Below are 8,737 nucleotides of genomic sequence, written 5' to 3'. Positions count from 1 at the left end.
TTTCAAATCTATTTTAAGCTATCGTCAATCACCTATGATCACCATTTTTGTGACATTTATTAAAAAAATAAATAATAAAATATTTATATGAACTAAACACAACGTTTAAAAAAATCTCAAAATTTTTAACTTAATTCTTTATTCTCATTAAAATAATAATAAAATTTTGGAATTTTTTATTGTTGTGGTTAGTAAATTTTAACATAATCATTTAATCAAAAAATAAGACTAACAGTTTTATTAGTCAGAACGATCAATGAACTTCGAGGATTAGGATGATGTTCCTAAATGATTTTAAAAGCTAAATTGATACATAAAAAATAAATGAAATTATTTATTTACTATAATATATTTTTTTTTTAAATTGAATCAAATTTAAACGCACTAAAAAAAAACTAAGCTCATTGGACCGATCAAAAATGGGCACAAAAGCAAAGAAAATAGTAATCCCCAAATGCCAACACCATGATTGCTGATCAAAGTTGGACGCTTTAGCTGCTAGTTTTGAGTGCAGGTTGAAATGCAGAGAGCCCACAAGATCTTTTAGCAACATGTGGAGATTTGGAAATTCTCCGACATTTTTAATATACAATTAAAAATAATATTATCGATTTTATTATTATTTAAATAATAAAATTAATAAAAAATTATTTCTATCTAAAATATTAATTTTTTAATTTTCTGATAAGTATCCAACAATAATAAAATTAATAAAAAAATAATAAAAACGATAGCATTTTATCGATTTTATTAACAAAACATGTAAAATATCTAATAATAACAAACTGATAAAAATAATAATATTTCTAATAAATTTTTTATCAATTTTATTATTTAAATAATAATAAAATCAATAATATCTTTTAATCGTATATTAAAATTGCAGCATACTATCATTTCCCGGAATCCCAACACAACCAGCAACAGGTTTAACCTTATCCAATGTTTCATTATAAAGTGAAAACTCTCAAAATCCAGGGGCTACATGCACACATTTCAACCTCATTTCATTTTTCCTATAAATTGTCTGTCCTCCCTTTCCTCTCAATCTCATTCTATTCACTTCACCAACCACATAGCAAAAGAGACAGTAAGGAGAAAGATGGAGGCATTTCAGTCTTGGGTTTCAGAACACAAGCTCACTGCCATTGGTAAATTTACATAAAATTCCCTTTGTTTAACAATTTTTGGCTTTTCTTCAGTTCTCTTGACATGCTGCAAAATTTGGGTCTTGCAGCAGCCGTTTGGGCATCAGCAATTGGGGCTTCACTAGCTTATAATAGTCGTGGAGGAAGCTCTCTTAAGCCAAGTCTGAGGCTTATCATGCAAGGTTCTCACCATTCTCTTTCTGAAAACCACGGTCAAATTGCTTTGTTTTTAATCAGTATTTATGTGTTGGAGATTGATGATTAGAAGGTGTTTGATTTGAGATGTAGGATGCACTCGCAAGCCTTAACTCTAGCGGTGCTGTCTGCAGCAGCTTACCATTACTATGAAAAGAATGCCAGCAGTCAAGACAAGGTCAGCACCAATGCCTAGAACAGATTCATAGTTCATAATATGTAACATTGGAATCTTTCTTTTATTAATGGTTGATGACGATGAAAATGTTGGAATTAATGATATATCAGTTATAATCCCTGTTTAGTTTCTTTCATGTTCACCTGGTCCCGTTTTAACAAAGGATGGATGCAAGCTGAGAAAAATAATGCAAATGATTGCAGTTTGATCCCAGTAAATTGTAAAAGTGGGAGAAAGTGAGTGCTTTGAAATTGACAGAAACTCTCTTTAAACCAGTTATGGTTTATGACTTAATTGCAAAGTAATGGATGAAAAAAAAGTAGTAAAGAGGATCTTAACTCCTAAAAGAGGGGTAAAAGGTTTTTGCTCAAAATGTCAAACTGCCAAAACAGTTCCTTGAACAAGTGTTAAGCTGCTGCCATCTAAAAATCATCAAATATAAACCCAAAATGCTCCAGTGCAACAAGCTTTAACGTCGTATAACTATTCTGCTTTCAGTGACGTCTTTTCATGTCAATCATGTTTCACAGCTTACACTCGGGTATAAATTCAATTACTCTTCCATGAGATTTTTAGTTTCCTTACCTACAGATCACCAAGCTGAATGGAGGTATGAGCTAACTTGAACCACTCCTTTTGTTCCCTCTTTTGAACCTTCGGATTCAGTAAAGAACAGCCCATGATATGAAATAATACGGAAAGAAGGTAATCCATCTTCTGGCAACGAACGCAGCTCGTTGCAATCAGAAGGCTGCCGATGCGTAAACATTTAAGTCTGTAGGCAGCATGCCATCCTCCGGGAATGACGACAGTTCTTGGCATTCACCTTCGATCTCGAAATGGTCAAGAAAAGGAAGTTTACATAATTCCCATGACGTCTGAGGAGTGATTTGTCACAAAGTGAGATACAAAGTATATTTAAGCTGGAAGGAAGCTGCAGCCATAGTGGAAGTGACTCCACTATGCTACAGTTGATTATAAGCAGTGATTGAAGAGATGTGAGGTCTTGCATCCATGGGCAGTGACTTGAGACTGTTGCAGTTGGACAAAACAAGTGATGTCAGTTACGAGTTACGACGCTTGCAGTGCCTCTGTAGGGAAAGTTTGTAAAACTGACAGTCCCTAATTTCCAAAACCTCAAGTGACTTCACATCCTTTGCATTCACAAACATTAGAGGTTTTGCAGTCCCAAAGGGGGGGGAGTCTTAAGGCCGGGAAAGACATGAGAGAACCACAACAGCTTCCATGCATAAATGTTTCAGTGAATAAAGCATTGGTTTCTCATTTCATTATGTAGGGAGAGCTCAAAGTTTCTGCAACAGCTTCAAAGTTTTTTTTTCTTTCTTTCAATGAACTGGGTTGATCAGGTTGAGGAAAGGACTGAGTGAATCACAGTGGACATATAAATGCTGAATGAAGAAGGGATCTTTTCAGTAGGTAGGGACTCCAAGTCCAAGGTGTTGCATTTCTGGGTTCTGCTTTGGCTTATATTATGATCATAATAATCTTTTACGAGTTAAGTTCCTCTTCCATATTTTTTCACCATAAATGTTTATAGAGATAGAGAGTTTCTGTCAAAGTGTCAATCTCAAAGCACTCATTTTCTCCCACTTCTACTGGAATTAAACTGCATTTACATTATTTTTCTCACCTTGCATCCATTGTTAAAGATTGGGACCAGGGGAACATGAAAGCAACTAAACAGGGATTATAACTGATATATCATTAATTCCAACATTTCATCATCAAACCATTAAAAAAATTTTAAAAAAAAAAGATTTCAATTACGAGCTATGAATTCTAGGCATTGGTGATCTTGTCTTGACTGCTGGCATTATTTCAGTAATGGTACGCAGCTGCACCAGACAGCACCGCCAGAGTTAAGGCCTGCGAGTGCATCCTACATCAAATCACACAATTGCTGATTAAAAACAAAGCAATTTGAGCTGAATTAATTTTGTTTGAGAAAGAGATGGTGAGAGAACCTTGCAGAATAAGCCTCAGACTTGGCTTAAGAGAGCTTCTTCCACCACTATTATAAGCCAGTGATGCCCCAATTGCTGATGCCCAAACTGCTCCTGCAACACCCAAATTTTGCAGCATGTCAAGAGAATGAAGAAAAAAACATTAAACAAAAAGGAATTAGATGTGAAGTTACCAATGGCAGTGAGCTTGTGTTCTGAAACCCAAGACTGAAATGACTCCATCTTTCTTCTTACTATCACTTTTTGCTATGTAGTAGGTGTGAATAGACTGAGATTGAGAGGAATGGAGGGAAGGTAATTTATAGGGAAAATGAAATGAGGTTGAAATGTGTGCATGTGTTTGCGATGCATGTGGTGGCCCCTGGATTTTAGAGTTTTCACTTTAATCTCCGAAGGTTGGATAAGGTTAAACCTGTTGGCTGGTTTGTGTTGGGATCTGCACATGTTGCCAGAAGATCCATGATCATTTGCATTTGAACCAACACTCAAAACTAGGAGCTAAAGTGTCCTACTTTTGATCAGCATCACCAGGTGGCATTGGGAATTACTATTTTTCTTTGGCTTTTGGTGCCTTTCTTGATTGGTCCAATGGGGTTAGCTTAGCCAGCCACCACAAAGGAATTCAGGTGCTATTGTATTTGGAAGAATAAATTAATTGATCTAAAATCAGATCATTTATCTTTAACCTTATTTAGATATGAGCTAAGAAAACTGTAAGCCCAACAAATATTACAATACAAACTGAAGCATATTTGGCCTCTTCCATGGCGAAAGAATGATAATAGATGAGCATTGCTCCACACGTTTTCATTCTCTCTCTCTTGATTTTTCCTCTTCCACGTGAAGATGATTGTTCTTTTGAATTGAGAAAAAAAATTCGAGTTTACGAGTATTTTATTATTCAAATTTTATTAAAATTATTTGAGTTAAATTTATGAAATTTCAATTAAATTAAGTCTAATATATCTTTAAGTTACTTTTAAAATCTAAATGTAATTTTATAACATGATGCTAATTGGTTTCAATTTCTACGACTCTCTAAACCATATATATATATATATATATATATATTTCACATTTTCACGTGTGACTAGAATTCAACTGTTATAAAACAAATGAAATATCATATAAAATCATATATATTATTTACAATTCTTTAATAGTGATTTTGAGATAAAATGTTGATAAGGATATAAAGGAATCAAAGAATTGAAAGAAGAAAGAATTGTAAAGAGTTGCAGTCAGAGGATCAAATCGATAAAACTAAAAATTGATAGACTAAATTTAAAAAAAAGAAATTTGTTGTAAAAAATTGAAGTTACACGTGTATTTTGAATCGGTTGAGGAAGTTTCATTAAAATTAGATTAATTGGACTTAAAATGAAGGAGAAATTAAAAAGTAAGGAATATAGAAACAAGATTTTAAAACAATCAAATTACTTAGTTAAATCAAAGTGGCCTCATTCTATTGTTTTTTATTAAACGAATCTTATACATTTAAACTCGATTTGAATTTTAAATCTAAATCGACAATTGACTCGAATAACTAGAAATATGTTAGATGGTCACTCTATTCGCATCTAAAAAGACTATAAAAACATTCACCAAAGAAGGTTGGACAAAAGAATATGTTATATTTTTCATGAAAGAAAACAGTGTGCGTAGCACTTGGCTTAGTATCAAACGAGTGTTAGCAATTTTAGAGGAACCTCCAGCTTGACTTCTCTTATACTGAACTTGGATATTAAAGGTGTAGGCTATTGAGGTTATAGTTCTTTTTAGCTCCTTTCCGTTATTATAATACAATAACTTAAAAAAAAGCAACTCTTGGAATAGAATCAAATCATGATCACCTTTACTTCCATGCCAAAATAATAAATTATAGTTTTTGATTTATTTAAATAATTTTTTTTAATTTTTAATATATGATCATACCAATAAAATAGTTAAATGTTGAGTATTCTCAATTCAGATAAAACTTATTTTGTTTAATTAATTTAATTTAAATATAATATTAAATATTAATATATAACAAGTCATCTAATTACTTTATTAGATATATAAATATTTAATTTATTTTTATAGATATAATGTGTTTTCAGGCGCACATTGGGCCTTCCCCATGCCAACAACATTCGATTCAAATATCGGCTTGGGCTGCTTCAGAGTATTTTAATGGTTCTTCCACAATCCCATCTTTCTCAGAATCCCCATTTTCATGGCAGTACAAAAGAGTATCATTTTCCCGCCAACTCAAAATCAGCTGCATCAATGCATTCTACAAGAACCCAAGCTCAGATTCTCTGAGATAAGGTAAAGACGAACTGAATCCCCATCAACAAAAACAAGAAGTAAAACCAGCAAAATGAAACCTTTCATTATCTCACTGCTACAAACAATCCTCCACTTCTTTAATCAAAATCCCAACCCGATCTTTAATACTCTTTCCTTGTTCAATACACTCTCAATTACCCCATTAATCGTCTTACTTCTAATCCCAAGTTCACTGAAAAAAGTCAGAGTAGGAGTAAAAAGACAATTCTGGGTTGTTTAAGTCTCAATTTGGGTTTTAGGAGATAACGTTAATTCTGTTGCTTTAATGGTGATGAATCGATTAAAATTTTGCAACATTTTAGCTTTGCGGATTTTAAACTTATGGTGGATTTAGTTATTTAATTTTGTCACTTCAATGATTCTTTTTCTTCAATTTCAATGCAAGCTACATCGATTGTTTGACTTTAGTTATTTGGATTCTAGACGGTAATTGTGCGAATTGATTAATGATTCTGATATATAGAACTACTCATTCTCTAGAAATTGTAGTTGAAATACACTCTATGGTGTGGAAATCATGTGAAGTTGGATGTCTATGCCTTTTCTGAGCCAGGTTTTCCTCTATTTTATGGGTTTTGCATGTAAATTGTACTGCTGAAAGGAGGAAGAGTAAGAAGGCAATTGCCGAGCCTTTGAGTTGCTCATCCTAAAAAAGATTTTCTTTTGACCTGTTTGTGCAGTTCTTGTTGGTTTGATGCTTTGTAGTCTTTGATCACTCTTGAAGGCAAAGGATACTTAAAAATTGTTAGGAAAATTGAAAGTGTAATCGAATAATTATCAATTCATGGTATGTTAGTCATGATGCAATTAAATGGTACTTCAATGTTGTTTGCAAGTAGCCATTTACAATTAAATAGAAGATGGATTTTCAGCATTCATCTCCATGTGATTAGGTTGTCGGCAATGAAAATTGAGAACTTCCAAAGTGAGATCAATTAAAAGTCCGAAATGTTGATCTTTTGATGCTTTGTGCTTGACCAAATGATTGTTAAACTGCTTATGATGGTCCTTTTGTATCAAATTTCAAATACAGATACTAAAACTACTTATGACTTCCTCCATGTGAAAAATGCTATATCTTTATGCTCAAAATTGTCTGGTATAGACTTATATTACCTAATTGATTGTCTGCTAAGGTTTCATATTTTCTGTTTCCTATTATAATGAGTCTTGAAGGAAATGGCAGGTGATGAGAGTGAAATAGTATTGTTCCCTTTTAAACGGTTTTTCTTTAGAAGCCCAAGTATTCCGTGTGTTATATTTCTAAGCCAAGTTTCTTTCAGTTTAGCATTCAGAAATAGCTTGAAAGCAATGTTTGCAACATAAAAGTTTAAGGTCTTTGTGCCATTGTATCTTGTGATAGTATTGTTATATCAAAGCATTGAAAATTATGGTCTTGTGTATTCTGATATTTGATATTTGATCTTTGCTCTTATTCATATTCTTGTTCTTGATTCATTAATTTGGAAAGATCTCCATTGCTTAATGATTGCTTAGATGTATCTTTTGAATATTTTCCCTTGTTTACATTAGTGTTGTTTTGCCTTCCCTTTAATATAGTAAAAAGATGGATGGAGATATATCATATCTCCAAATCATGCACAACCCTACTTTGAAAGGTTTGCTTAAGATTCTCCTACTTTCTTAATTTGTATTGAATATATTATGCTATTGATCTTCACGAGTTTTTGGCCTTCGTTAAGACAGTTTATTTAAAAGCTCTTTATCAGTTGTATTGGCACATATATGGACACAAGTGTGGTGGTATGGCCCTTCAAGGATTCTCCAAATATATGAAAAAAACGTAGAAAAATTCATCATACTATGTCGGATACATATATATATTGATGCTCACATCCGAGTTGAGTAAATGATGCGTATATGTACAATGTTTTCCCTTGTCATAATTGCTTCCCTTGGTGTGCAACTAAGAATTTTCAGATACGATTCATGGCAGGTGACAGTAAATTATTGTTCTTTTCGTTATAAGTTTCTAGCATTTTACTCCACTAGGGGTGGAAAAGAAGAAAGAATAGGGATAAAATGCTGCATCGATGGAGTATTCCCCTTTTCACTTCATGGAATCATTTTAACCCCAAAGTTATACATTCCTGTAGTTGGATCATTAACATTTTTTTGCATTTGTTACATTTTTAGTATTTTTTTATAGTACATTGATATTTGCTTAAAGTATTCAACATAAAAACCGGATGAATATATGTGGGAAGCAAAAGAGCAGTAACATGCCACTTTGTTATCTGCAATTGCTTTTTTGCTTTCTTTACGTTATTAGTATTAGTTTGCTACCTGCTACATGTTGATGTTTGCTTTTGCATCAAGTCATATTGTGCTTTTGTCTCTTTGAAGCTTGTTTTCTTCCAAACATGAACCCTGGAAGATATCTGGTTAAATATCTTTAAGCCGGGATTTAATACTTTGGTTATGTCACCCACAGAAACAATGCCAAAAGAAGATTGAGGTATATGCTTCCAAGCATGACTTGCCCAAGATTTCATTGACAAGCAAAGCTACGTAACTCGAACTCGATTCCGAGTTTCGGAAATGTGTGTTGGGCACGGATATGTTCAATTTTTTAACAAAGATTTTCATGCATTTGGAGTCCTTATAGGATCATATTTCTATACCCATGTTCAATATTTAGAGACGGAGTAAAATAAAAGCAAAGAGCTTATTTTGCAAAGGTTGGTCCATTTGAAGTATAAGAGGTGGCATCAGCTGATGAGTTGGATTGATTGAAGATTATGTTGCTTACTGCATGATTTAGGATAATGCAATTAAGATTCTCTGACCCTGCAATATTATCTAATATACTTATTTAACTTAGAGTGTGAGTATCAAATACGAATATGTATCTAACATGAGTATGTTTAATATTT

The 8,737-nt window shown here is 32.9% G+C and overlaps 2 long non-coding RNA genes across 2 annotated transcripts; one reads left to right on the top strand and one right to left on the bottom strand.

Moving 5' to 3' along the window:
• The first annotated feature begins 1,007 nt into the window (after positions 1-1,007).
• Positions 1,008-1,657, top strand: LOC120213052. Its single transcript, XR_005524755.1, has 3 exons — positions 1,008-1,151; positions 1,238-1,330; positions 1,437-1,657. It is a non-coding gene; the product is annotated as an uncharacterized LOC120213052 (long non-coding RNA).
• A 1,705-nt stretch (positions 1,658-3,362) lies between these two features.
• On the bottom strand, positions 3,363-3,811 carry LOC120213057. Its single transcript, XR_005524756.1, has 3 exons — positions 3,680-3,811; positions 3,507-3,599; positions 3,363-3,421 (listed from the first exon to the last, which is right to left on the bottom strand). It is a non-coding gene; the product is annotated as an uncharacterized LOC120213057 (long non-coding RNA).
• Between the last annotated feature and the right edge of the window lie 4,926 nt (positions 3,812-8,737).

This window comes from Hibiscus syriacus, unplaced genomic scaffold (genome assembly GCF_006381635.1).
Source record: "Hibiscus syriacus cultivar Baekdansim isolate YM2019G1 unplaced genomic scaffold, ASM638163v2 tig00110020_pilon, whole genome shotgun sequence".
NCBI classification, from domain to species: domain Eukaryota; kingdom Viridiplantae; phylum Streptophyta; class Magnoliopsida; order Malvales; family Malvaceae; genus Hibiscus; species Hibiscus syriacus.
The sequence above is the reverse complement of the archived record's forward strand: the minus strand, read 5'-3'. Positions and strand labels throughout refer to the sequence as shown.